Here is a 13,692-nt window from a genome sequence, read left to right as displayed (position 1 = left end):
GATGGGTGCATGTAATTTTAAACAAATGTGTACCTGTGCAAATATGTCTTTTGGGTCAAAATATAGATTGTGTGTAATTTGACAGGGGTGGGTTCTCTGTACCATAAACAGACCTCATCATGATGACACTTCATTTCATTCCCCCAATCAAGGGGAAGAGGATGAAGTGGCCAATGACAAGTGGAGAGGGGTAGGGCCTAGGAAGCTAGCCTTTCCACCCCTTTTCAAAACACATAAAAGCAGACAGTCAGGACAGATAGAGACATTCAATTCCATCTGCTGTGGGACGCTCTGCCGGGAAAATCCATACTTTACCTCCATCAACCTCCAGAGAGCCAACATAGAGACTTCAATCTATCCACCTTCAGAGATCAAGACTTTACTTCAGAATTTGTAGCAGAGAGGTCAACTACAAGCTATATCCCTCTTTAGCAGGCCTCAAATCATTGCCATTATCACAGCCAGGCGAGCTGTTTGAATTCTTTGCAAGAACTCTTGCCATTTGCAAGAGAGCAGTGCTGTATCCAGAGAGAGACCAGCTGAACCGGAAACCGCTGTATCCGGACCCACAGACCTGATCAGAACCAGAGACCCAGACCAGACCGCTGTTCGCAGAACTAGAGAGCTGACCCAGACGCTGTGCGCAGAGACCGTCCGTGGCGAGTGAAGAAAACCTGATCGTCCATGGCGAGGCCCATTCTATTTCTAAATATATTGTGAGTACCTAGCAGAACTGTGCAGAACCAATCTCTTAGTTAAAATAATATAATTCAATCTATTTTAATCTGAGTAGAACTGCCTCCTAGCTGTCATCTGTCATTTTCTAGTTGCTAGCTGTCACTTGTCACTTTGAACTTTAAAATTTCAAATCCGAAAAACAACCTTCACAAAATCGTTCAGAACTCGGTAGCCGTTTGTGCTAGGAACTTGGTTTAACTTTCCTCTGAAAGCTTAGAATCTTGGCTTTTCAACGAACCTAGAACCGCATTCCTATTTCATACACTTTTGCCACAATCGCGAAAAACGCACTCGCGAATTTGCCGCAATTTGCAAATTTCTCCACGTGGGAAAACAGCAGCTTCCTTGCTTTCCTTGCTAAAAATTCGTTTGCCTCTTAAGAACCATCCCTGAATCATTGCTAGAGTGAGCCTGGACTAATATTAACTTGATACCACTCACCCTGAACCTCAAGAGGGAATTAAAAGCATTTTAGCATATTTTTCACTTCATTGCCAGCACATATAAAAGCATTTTGGGCCTGTGTTTCAAACTTCTGTAGTCTAAGCTTGCTGGGGTGAACTGAATTACATTTGATTGCATTTCTGAGAACTGTGTGCTTTCCTTCCATTTCCTTGCATTGCATAAAGGGGGGAGGGGATTGCCAGAGAAAAGTGATTACATTGTTTTGTTGAAATCATATTGAGTATTTTCTGTATTGCATTTTCATTCAACATTACATCCATCTGAACTTATATAAAGCATTCTCTACCACCTTATTCTTCTGTTCCTATTCACAAGTGTGCTAGTGCCAGACTATCCATTATTGATTACTGCTCATATTAAGGGTCATATTCAATTATTAAATTATTATAAAGTGTGATATATATATCTATTGTTTAAATTATCAAATAAACCTTTTAACTTTCAAAACAGAACTACTTCTTGGCTCAGTGGGGTCAGGGGGATTCCAAGAGAGGGGTGTTATATAGGGGTAGTCATCCAGAACGCATGAACTGGACATAAAGATATATCAATAAGGGTTTCCATTCAGTATCCCAGACTAGGCATTGACTTAGCTGTAGTGTTGAATTGAATCCTCTTACAGCTTGGAGGATGACCCTGCCAGAATGGGCAGCATGTTGTCCGAAACCACCATCACCGGTCTCCCCAGCACGTACAGCCTGAAGTGTCGGCAATCCCACAGGACCGCCAAGGCCTCTCGCTCAATCTGCGAATACCTTTGTTCTGTTTCCGACAAGGCTTTGCTGGCATATGCAACAGGGCAGACTTCCAGATTTGCGTCCACCTGGGTGAGCACTGCACCTAGACCAAACGGGCTGGCATCCACCACTATCTCTGACTGAAGGGCCGGGTCGAAAAAGGCCATGGTGTCCCACGCAGTCAGAGCCCCCATAATGTCCTCAAACGCAGCCTGCTCGAGTGGCCCCCACTGCCGGGTGATACCCTTCTTATTAAGGGCTCGCAGTGGTTCAGACCGGGGAGCGAGGTTCTTGAAGAACCGGCCACAATAGGTGACCATCCCCAGAAAACTATGCACCTCTGAGATGGTCGGGCCTCCATTATGTCCTTCACCTTTCTAGGGTTAGGTGACACGCCCCCTTCTATGAACACAAATCCAAATAATTTAAGGGTACTTTTTAGGAATTTCCATTTGTCTTGGTGCAATGTTAAACCCAGCGACTGGAGCGAACACCAAAATGTCATTGCTGATATTGAGAACACCTTCCAGGTCAGCGAGGGCCCCACGGATTATGTTTTGGAACACCTCAGCAGCGGACAACAACCCGACACTCAGTCTCTTGTAGCGATACAGGCCACAATGGCCACGTGGTAATGTGCCTTGACTCAGGGTGCAGTATGACCTGATGGTACCCAGCCCGCAACTCCAGCTACGAAAAGAACCAGGCTCCTTGCAACTATGTGATTATGTCGTCAATGGTGGGCGCCAGATGTCATTCCCTCTTGATCGCTTTATTAGGGAGCCGCATGTCCACATATATCATGACGGAGTCAGGTTGCTTTGGATTTCTCGTGATGACAATCGGGGAGACCCACGGGTTCGGGCCCTCCACCTTTTCAATGTTGTCAAGTTTAACAAGGTTATACAACTCCTGGTCGACCAGGTCTCGCAGATGGAACGGCACCCTCTGATGTTTCAGGGCGATTGGCTGGGTGGATTCATCTATGTGTAGCCTCGATGGATCACTAACCATGCACCCAATCCCTTAAAACAGACGGGCATACTTCTGCAGCAGCATCTGAATGTCCCCCACATGCATGGAGTAGGCAAAGATGACAATGCCCATTGCTTCCGCAGCCGCACAGCTCAGCAGGGTGTTGCTGCTTACTGCGGTGACATAGAAGCGTGCTCTGATTACTGAACCACCATGCCTCACATCAGCCACGAAGGCTCCATCCAGTGGGATTGGCTGTGCCCCACCAAATGTAAATATGCAAGCCTTTGGTGTTGCAAGCTTCGGCCGGCACTCCATGGCATCATAGTGCTCCCACGCCATGACGTTTACCGAAGCTCCTGTGTCCACCAGCACCGGAACCGATGATTAATTCACTTGTACAAGGCATCATGGTTGTCTTGTCGCCTAGTCGTGGACCTTAGGACACCCACACTGGACACGAAAAAGACGTTCTCCTCCTCTTCTTCATCTTCATTCAGCGCAGCACCTTCCTCCCCTTGATCCACATGGGCAACTTTGGGCAGGCACTGTTGGCGAAAGAATCCCGCTCTGACTGGACCAATCGGGACTACTAGCGGGAGCGGAGCCCTGCACATGCAGGCGTAATGGTCCGCAACGCCGCAACGGCCGCATGACTTCCCCACCGCCGGACTTCTGCTGGGTGTGGAAGGTCATACCTGCACTTCGTGCATGAGTCCACTGACCTGGTGCTTCTGTCCCCCTGGTTCCCACTTGGACGCCTGGTCCCTCTGCCACCCAGGCCACGGCCTACCGCACAGATGTCCTCTGTCTTTCCGGTGCGCACCCCTGCCTCCATTCGGGATGCCCTCACCTCTGACACCTCCTGACACCGCCCAAGCTCCAGGATGCGAGGCAAAGAAATGCCGGGTTCTCGCAGCACCTGCCTGCACAGGTTTCCTGACGCACATCCCTGTATTAGCTGGTTCCGTATCATTGTTTCAGGATTGTCCCAGGCACATGGCACAGCTAGCTGATGCAATCTCCCATAGAACGTGTCCAAAGTCTCGTCATCCTTCTGGCAAGATGTACTCATGACAAAGCGTTCATAGTCTGCATTGGCAAGTGGCAGAAAATAGTCATGTAGAGCATCCTTCGCTGCATCATAGGAGTTGTTCAGAGGTTGAAGAGATAGAAAAACCTCATGCACTGCAGGCCCAGCAGAGTATAGCAGAGTTGCCAACTTGCTATCGTCATTGGTCTCCATAGTGTCCCGAAAATACATCTCCAGCCTATCAATCCACATCTTCGATCTGGGGCCCCGGCTGGACGGGGCACCCGAGATATCAAACTCGGGCATTGGTTGTAAAGCGCCAGGTGGTCTCATCCCAGGCAGTTGTTGTGGCACCGGGGGCTGGGGCTGCTGCGCAGGGGGCTGCTGAACTGCAGCTTGGTCGACATTGCTCATGATGGCGAGCACACAGGTACCCCACCCAAGTTAGATGGGGCAGCAACTCACCACACCCTTCTTTGCAATGTAGATCCACACTCTCCTTTGATGGCACCAGGGCTCAGTACACACCACTCCACCAGTTGCAGCACAGTCTTGGGCACCCCCCAAAAAGTCCAAAGAATCTGGGGCTCCCAGCAATGCACTGCAGTTCACACTACACAGGATGGGCAGATGTTATAGCCAAAACAGTAGGCCAGTCAGTGGCTCCAAAAATTGAGCTGGTTGGGCCTAGGGAATCCAACAAAGAAATAGTAGGCCTCCCCTGGCTCCTCACCTCAAACACAACGAAATTATGAAGAAAAAGGACTTTACAGAACACTTCACGTGCAGGATCTGCTGTTCGCTGATGGATTATCTCAATATTTTGCCCGGATGGCGCACAGGTACTCTAAAAGAGAGCCGAGACCAACCAAAGCCCTTTTCACAGAATGGTTGCCAAACTGCGTGGTCTCTCCCCTCTCTGCAGCATTCAGCAAAGTAAATATTAAATTCAAAGAGAAAAAAAAATCCATGGTCGCTCTGTGGCAGCCGGGAACACCCCTTTTATTTATAGGGCAAACGGCAGAGTGCAATGTCACTCCGCTGCGTGCGTGTGCCCATTAAGGGGCAGCACCACAGCCACAACAATGTGTCGCGTTCACCGTTCAATGGTAAAGTGTGGAGGTAGGCAGCTGGGGAAGGAGGGAACATGGAGAGTGGGAGATGGTCCCGGCACTCAGCGCAATGGGGAATGGGCACCAATGGAGCCAGCCAATAGCTTGTGAGGGCTTGCAATTTGAGGAAGGGGCCGTGCTGTGGCACTCAGTCCGTGGCGCGAAAGACTGCCAAATATATCGCCAATATAGCAAAGTTTAAGCATCCATAAACAGGCAGCAGCAGTAACCATATAGTGGCAGGGAGGAAACGCTTGCCCTGCCCATATCACTATCCACCACGCGATGAGGCCACTGTTCTGCCATCTTTTAGATGGCCCTCTCAATGAAGTGAAAGATGGGCCCTAGTGGGCAAACGAAAGGCGTAACATAAATTCATTGTCCTAGTCTCTGAGGAAGGGGGTCGAATGGGTTAATGCACCTACTGTAGACATCCTGTAGGCAACACATCTAGACCGCGGTGCAAAACTCATACAGGTGTGCCTGTTATGTGGGGACCTGTAGTCACCTCATACCACCTCGAGAAGTTGCCCTGTTTGAGACCCAGCACAGTTATCTTATCAGCACTGCCCTCTATGCTTCAGTCTTTCCCACAATGTTGTCTCGTCTCTTAGGATCAAAGAGATAGCATATGCATGGTGAGGGTGACCCACGGCAGAGACTTTAAAGCACTATTGATGGCGGCATGCTGGTCATGGATGTCATCCTCTGTCATAGATTGAGGTCATCCTCTGTCATGGAGGTGTCCTGGAGGGGGATCGTACACTGTCATGGAGGTCATCCCCTGTCATGGAGGTGTCCTGGAGGGTTTCATCCTCTGTTATGGAGGTGTCATGTAGGGGGGTCGTCCTCTTTCATGGAGGTCGTCCTCTGACATGGAGAAGGCCTGGAGGGGGTCATCCTCTGTCATGGAGGTCATCCGCTGTCATGTATGTGTCCTGGAGGGGGGTCATGCTCTATCATGGAGGTCATCCCCTGTCATGGAGGTCATCCTCCGTTATGGAGGTGTCATGTAGGGGGTTCGTCCTCTGTCATGGTGGTCGTCCTCTGTCATGGAGGAGGCCTGGAGGGGGTCATCCTCTGTCATGGAGGTCATCCCCTGTCATGTATGTGTCCTGGAGGGGGTCATGCTCTATCATGGAGGTCATCCCCTGTCATGGAGGTCATCCTCTGTTATGAAAGTGTTCTGTAGGGGGTTTGTCCTCTGTCATGAAGGTCATCCTCTGTCATGGAGTAGTTCTGGAAGGGGTCATCCTCTGTCATGGAGGTCATCCTGTGTCATCAAGGTCATCCTCTGTCATCGAGGTCATCCTCTGTCATGGATGTGTCCTGAGGGGTTCACCCTCTGTTATGAAGGTGTCCTGGAGGGGGTCATGCTCTGTCATGGAGGTCATCGACTGTCATGGAGTAGGCCTGGAGGGCGTCATCCTCTGTCATGGAGGTCATCCTCTGTCATGGAGGAGGTCTGGAAGGGTTCATCCTGTCATGGAGGTCATCCTCTGTCATGGAGGAGGTCTGGAAGGGTTCATCCTGTCATGGAGGTCATCCTCTGTCATGGAGGTCATCCTCTGTCATGTGTGTGTCCTGGAGGGGTTCGTCCTCTGTCATGGAGTTGGCCACAGGATCTCTGGTGTGAGCCTGATAATGTGGAATTCAGCAACACGTTTACAATTTTACTATTCCAATGAACATTCTTGTCTGGCTACACCTGCTCCAATGTACACGTATCTACCTCTATTGATATTTGCAGTTTAAATCTGGCCTACTCAGGGGGTATCTGGAATGAAACTTAATTGTCTGCTTTTAATGCACGCTGCTTTAATTTCCTCTTTTCGCCCTCTGGCGATGTGAAGCCACTTTGTATGTATGAAGTGCAATATACAAACACAAAATAAATAAGTTATGCCAGTTCTATGGCATGTGATGACAACACCAGGTTTATGATACCTGCACCAGGAACATCATGGCCTTGCCTGGCAAACAGTGAGATTACCCAACCCGCGCCTGCCGGTAATGCCTGGCATACAATGGCAATGTCTCCCAAATGATCAGCCTGCCTGTTAATTTGATTTGTAAATCACGCACATGGTATAGGTACCAGGGCATATAATGGCAAACACGTGGAGGTTGTAGGAGTAAGTAGGCAAATGATGGCAGAAACTGCCAATGATGTGAGTACCTGAGAAAATGATGGCAATACTTCGTTTATAATAGTAATACCTGCTATGTTTTACTCGGCGTTTGGCAGTAACTGGGTATACAATGACAACAGGTGACAAAAGGTGAGCAAATAATTCTTATATATAGCAACTCAGAAAATAACACCATAGTCCTTACAAGACTGCAGGGCCCAGTTTCTGTAGTTGGTAAATTAAGTCAAATTAAACTGTCTACTAAAATGCCCATTGGTAAATTAGAAGTGGGAGAATTCTGGCATTGTGATTACCACAAAAGCAAAACATATTTGCTGCACAGAAACTGCTAACAGGGTTTGTGGGACAACGGGAAGAGCAGAATATTTTTTCTTGCGTCTTTTTTATGAAGCTGATGATACAAAAGAGAACCTGCTCCAGGTGAGGCTCGAACTCACAACCTGGCATTGCTCATCGCATGTACTGCTGTATAAGTACCGCGCGCTAACCGATTGCGCCACTGGAGCTAGATGATGTTATCGTTTTTCTAGCTCTTCATATTTCTGTGATAGGACATTCCTACTTGTGATCTAATGTTCTTTTATTCATTCCGAGACTTTATGATGATCATTTAATTTTCACCTCAAAGAAAGGGGCGTGGCCAGCGAATCCTAGGGAAATGGAGTGACTTCCATTGTAATTGACATACTATATTTACATGTTCTTGATGTATACCATCCATAAATTGTAAACGACCTCTACATGTAAGAGCTGATCAGCATTCCGTCCCACCATCACAAAGACAACAACAGGCTCTGTGGCATAAATAGTTTGCATAATTCAAGGATTCCACATGTAATGTTCACTTCAAAGAAAGGGGCGTGGTCAGCGAATCTTAGGGAGACTAGTCCAGAAATGGAGTGACTTCCATTGTAATTGTCTTAATACTTATGTTTTCTTGATGTTTGCCATCCATACATTGTAGACAGGCCTGTACATATGAGAGGTGATCAGTAGTGCGTTTCACAATCGCACGTCACACAACAGTCTCTGTGGCGCAATCGGTTAGCGCGTTCGGCTGTTAACCGAAAGGTTGGTGGTTCAAGCCCACCCAGGGACGGATTGTACCTTTTACACATATAGCAAACAGAAACTACGTATTTTAATTTTAAATATCCGGAATAACTTCTTTTTCCGACACCTCCCTCCTTTCCACACATTTTAGAGTAGGAATGGCCATCCGAATCTGCAGTGTATAGCAAAGCATGATCTGGACCAATGACCAACAATTTACGTTTCCGTAGTCGTTTAATGTTTTTAGATGTAAACATATTTCCATCCACTCAATTTTGTGAGTAAACTACGTGCATGACAAACAATGGAAAGCAACTGTCAGGTAAAACATTTAGAATTCTCCTGTACAAGACAATACAGAATGGCATTGGGAAAACATTTCATTCTGGTCACAGGGATTAGTGGAATGGTCTATGAATGCTTTCAAGGAAATCAAAAATACCAGTAGCATATTTAAGAATACACACGAGGCTACAAAAGTGGGCATCATATTTTAAGAAAAAACTCTCCCAGCTGATCTGGATTTCTTCAATTCAAACCACAAAGAAGTATGTACAAAAATACAAATGTATTCTATTTCATACTTATAAACATAAATAATGCATAAATAACTTACACATTTACTAAAATAGCATAGTCTTTAAAGTGTTCTTGATAAGAGAAACCACTCCACATACACAATTTAATCTTTTTTCTTTTATTTCAATTTGCAAGGTGATTTAATACAAAGTGATCAGCAAACATACATTTGTGTTCAGTCTCTCTGGTTGGAACTCCACATATGTTGTGCAAATGAACCTCTACCTCTTCCCCAAATACAGATGTTTCTGTCCAGATGGCTCTAAATGCTGGCTATTGTTCAGGGGATAACGTCTCCAGCGATACTCATAGGTTGTCCCTGAGAAATGTTCATTAGATTATGATTTCCCTCCGGAGATGAAGTCTCTAATATATATCATCTGAATCGCAGACACGCGGCCGTTTTCCTCCAATACTTTCTACAAACTAAAGAAAACATTTTCTTGACTCAAAATACCTCATAAAATTCTCAAATGGCGAGACTAAAGTGTCTCCTACTTAGAGGAGATAAGTTCCTGGTGTTTTAAAACTGCAAGGAAAACGACAACGTAAACTCTAAGGGTGTAATTCATAGAAATTAACGCACAAGTGGTGCATGCGGCTGGCGCACAGTGTGCGCGTGCGGCACGCTGCGTCAGCAGCATACACCAAAACCCATTTCAGCGCACAGCGTATTCATGGATTACAACATCCATAACCAGCCGCGACGCAGCATGGCGCAGCGACCCTGCAGCAGCGCCAGTTACGCCCCCAACCCCGCCCCGTGCGCCATGAAGAGCGCACAAATCCAGTACAGGGCGCAAAGGCCAGTGGACCAGCATACAGCCCCCCAACCACAAAAACTTATGTACAACTCCCCAGGCACACCCCAGAATACACATACCCCGCTCGCGCTAGGCAAATAGCATTTAAAATGTCCCACGCACCCCTAGGAATACACGTACCCCGCTCATGCTGGGCCAATAGTGTGTGAAACTACACGCGCACGCCGCAGAATACACGTACCCCGCTCGCGCTAGGCCAATAGCGTGTAAAACTTCACACGCGCATGCCCCAGAATACACGTACCCCGCTTGCGCTAGGCCAATAGCGTGTAAAACTTCACACGCACCCCTAGGAATACACGTACCCCGCTCGCGCCAGTGAAATAGCGTGTGAAATGTGGGAAAAGTCCCCCCTGTGGAGTGGGCTGCCTGCAGGGCATGCCCAGGGTGGATGGGCTGCCTGCAGGGCATGGCCAGGGTGGATGGGCTGCCTGCGGGTCATGGGGAGGGTGGATGGGCTGCCTGTGCAAATTTTGGGGCGTGCACTGGGAGTTTTACACGTTATTGGCCTAGTGCGAGTGGGGTACTATACGATACGATAGGTTATTTATAATGCACTTAATACCCAGAGGTTTCTAAGCACGGACCCGGGGATCGAACCCGTGTTGCTCCGTGTCATCTTGCTTCCAAGGCGAGTACATTGCCGCTGAGCTATCCTCTCGGGACACGTGTATTCCTAGGGGTGCGTGTGAAGTTCTACACGCGATTTTGCAGTGTGGGCCCTCCCGGGGGTGCCCCTCCCCCCCTGCCCATGCCCTGCAGGCAGCCCACATCACAGGGGACCAGCCTACACCCCTGGGCATGACCCGCAGGCATCCCAAATGGCACTGTGCACTTGGGAGTCCCGACTCATGTCCCCCGCCCCACCCCCAGTGACGGGCATCTGCCAGCAGGCAACGACTCATGTCCCCCGCCCTATCCACAGTGACGGGCACCTGGCAGGCCCCGACTCATTTCCCCCTGCAACCCCACCCCCAGTGATGGGCACCTGCCAGCAGGCCCTGACACATGTCCCCCTGCACCCCCACTCACCCAGCATCGAAGGGCACCTGACAGCAGGCCCCGACACATGTCTCCCTGCACCCCCACTCACCCAGCATTGACGGGCACCTGCCAGCAGACCCCAACACATGTCCCCCCAACACGTCATCACCATCCACAATCATGGCCCTTATGGCCACCCAAATCCCACCCCACGTCACCCCAGTCCAAACCCCCAACCAAGTATTCCATCCACCCCACATTGAAATCCCCATTACATGAAACATCCCAAATGGCAAGCATGCACATCAATACATGTCCGTCACACACACACAACGGGTGCAAGTGAATGCGAAAACCCACATAGTGACATGCATGAAACCAATGAGAGAATACCACACAATTGAAGCATGAAACCAAAATGTATTTAATGAAAAATCAATGGAATATAAGAAAATCCCACAAGAGAAAATGACAACAAACAAAAGGCTGGATGTCCCAAAAAATTCAAAAAAATATATCAATGCAGAATACAAATAAAATCAAATGGAAATGGCTCCAAAGTGTCCGTCCATCAAACAAAATCCAAAGGATGAAAAAAGATAAATCCATTGCTCCATGGGAAAAAAATAGAGGTCAAATCCAGTCTTCAACTCTATACAATTTACAAATCCAGGGTCCATGAGCCCAACAGAGGTTGGAGCCTCTCGCACTGCAGGAGCAGTGCGCGCCCGCACCCTGCATCTTCAACATGCCCAGGTGAGCCCGTGGGCCCTGCGAGCATTGCCAGCTGCTCACAGCTGATCCTTGCGAGAATGCGGTGAAATCCGCATTTAATCACAGCCTCATCCACATTTTGCTACGACCACATTGCACGCTGTGCAAACGTTCTCCCAGGCTGCTTGGCCTGCATTTTGTCCATTTGGTCAAACTACGCCCATTGTGCCCCACGAGGACCACCACAGGCCAAGATGGCCGCCCTGCACCTCGTCTGGTCACTGCTGGCCTACATCCCGCCCCCGACGCCTGATTGGTCTGCTGCGCAGACTTCTCCTCCAACCAGACGCTGGCAGGCGGCAGCCGGCTCCCCCAACGAAGGTACACCAACAAAGGTGCCTGTCGTGAGCCTGTCTGGAGCCACAAGAGCCAAGGGCCAGGATACCTGCCCGTTCTGCTCTAGGTAAGCCTGCAACAAACATAGCCCCAACTACTGACCAGAACCATCTAATTCTATTCACATCTCCCTTGCTCCTGCCTAATCTACGCCACCATCCCACACGGCTGCACACACGTGTGCTGTTCATGCCCCTAACGTGCCGTGACACCCGGATACATCATATCCCACCACCTGACTCACCCTCGTTGAACGTCCTTTGCCACCCATTCGCAGCTATAATGATTATGGACCACATGTTTATACCTACTGCTGCACACTGTGTTTCTCTTATCTGCACTTCTCCTCCTGGCCTCTCATTACAGCCCCCATGTGTTACCAGTATATTATGTATGCCATTCTGATTCTAGATGCCTTGTATTGTGCCTAGTGAACTGTTCTGCATTGCTACCAGCCGCCTAAATTGCGCCATTATCAAAACTAGATGTCCCTGTACTGTGCCTATTGACAGGATTTGCACTGGTGTTGGCTGCTTATCTGTGCCATTTCGAATTTAGATGTCGTTGTACTATGCACTGCTGTTGGTTGCCTAATTGTGCCATTGCTGTTGGTTGTTTAATTGGACCATTTCGAATTTAGATGTCCCGTACTGGGCCTACTTGACAACCTGATTTGCACTGCTGTTGGCTGCTTATCTGTGCCATTTCGAACTTAGTTGTCGCTGTACTATGCACTGCTGTTGGTTGCCTAATTGTGTCATTCCGAATTTAGATGCCCCTGTACTGCGCCCAACGACATGATTTGCACTGCTGTTGGTCGCCTAACTGCACCAGTTCAAATTTAGATGTCCCTGTACTGTGCCTATTGACCAGATTTGTTTTTCTGATGGTTGCTTAGTTGCACCACGTTATCTCTTTACACCCTGTATCTAGAGCCCATATATCTACATCCTCAGTCCCTGAGAAATACAAGTTGCGACATGCAGCTAAGAACCTTTGCCAGCACTGTCCTTATACTCACAGTCTTTTTAGGACTGTCAGCTTGCACTGCTGCCAGCTACCGCACAAGCACCTCTAAGACTTCCCATAACTGCCAACCTATTCTCCCTTCAACCATGCTTCACTATCCTGACCCTCCACCAAACCCTTACCTCAACGACCCAGCCCTCTGGCTCAAGCACTTTGCCACTAAACCTACACCAAACATTCCATGTACTCTACAACAGAGGAATTGTAGACTTAGAACTAGACTGCCCAGACCACCTTGTACTTCGCGCAATCGCTCTGCCCCCTCACTGCCCAACTCAACCGTAACGCCTAGTACTCCAGTCGCCACCACACCCATCTCAGCACTAAAGGGAGCCCTTATTAATGCAAGATCCCTCACGGCTCATGCCCTTGACATCGCAGACCTCATCACCGTCCAGAACCTTGACTTCCTAGCTATCACCGAAACTTGGTTACATGATGCCTCTGGCCCACTCCTCGCCCTATCACTACCCAAGGGTTATACCATTATCAGAAACGATCGCCAATCCAACCTGTCGAAAGGAGGTGGAGTCGCTTTTATACATAGTGACAAAATTGTTATGAGAGTTGCTCCCCACATACTACTTAGTTCTGCAGAATCTCTTTCAGTGAAACTATCGCTCTCTCCCACCAACACAGCAACACTCCACCTTATATACAGACCGCCAGGCCCACTGGGCTCATTCATTGATGATGTTGCCTCTACCCTGTCGACTAACACTAAGCCTAACTCTCAGATACTGTTACTAGGCAACCTTAACCTAGGTCTCTCAGATCCCAAGGACCACATGGCTGCTGAAGTAGACACCACCCTTTCCAACCTAGGCTTCCAGCAGCGCATTCGTGATCCTACACACATCAAAGGTAGAACACTCGACTGGCTAGCTGACCTTAACTGTA

General features: G+C 48.5%; 1 long non-coding RNA gene and 2 other non-coding genes across 3 annotated transcripts in view; 2 read left to right on the top strand and 1 right to left on the bottom strand.

The window, feature by feature from the left end:
* The window catches only part of LOC138563705 (uncharacterized), a 276,749-nt gene that overhangs the window by 20,981 nt on the left and 242,076 nt on the right, over positions 1-13,692 (top strand). The window lies entirely within an intron of this gene.
* TRNAI-UAU (transfer RNA isoleucine (anticodon UAU)) lies at positions 7,626-7,719 on the bottom strand. The gene is made up of 2 exons: positions 7,682-7,719; positions 7,626-7,660 (listed from the first exon to the last, which is right to left on the bottom strand). It is a non-coding gene; the product is annotated as a tRNA-Ile (tRNA).
* TRNAN-GUU (transfer RNA asparagine (anticodon GUU)) lies at positions 8,239-8,312 on the top strand. Its single transcript has one exon. It is a non-coding gene; the product is annotated as a tRNA-Asn (tRNA).

Source organism: Ambystoma mexicanum, chromosome 1p, assembly GCF_040938575.1.
Source record: "Ambystoma mexicanum isolate Mex_15411 chromosome 1p, UKY_AmexF1_1, whole genome shotgun sequence".
Taxonomy (NCBI): domain Eukaryota; kingdom Metazoa; phylum Chordata; class Amphibia; order Caudata; family Ambystomatidae; genus Ambystoma; species Ambystoma mexicanum.
Note: the sequence above shows the minus strand (reverse complement) of the source record. Positions and strands in the feature narration are given on the sequence as shown.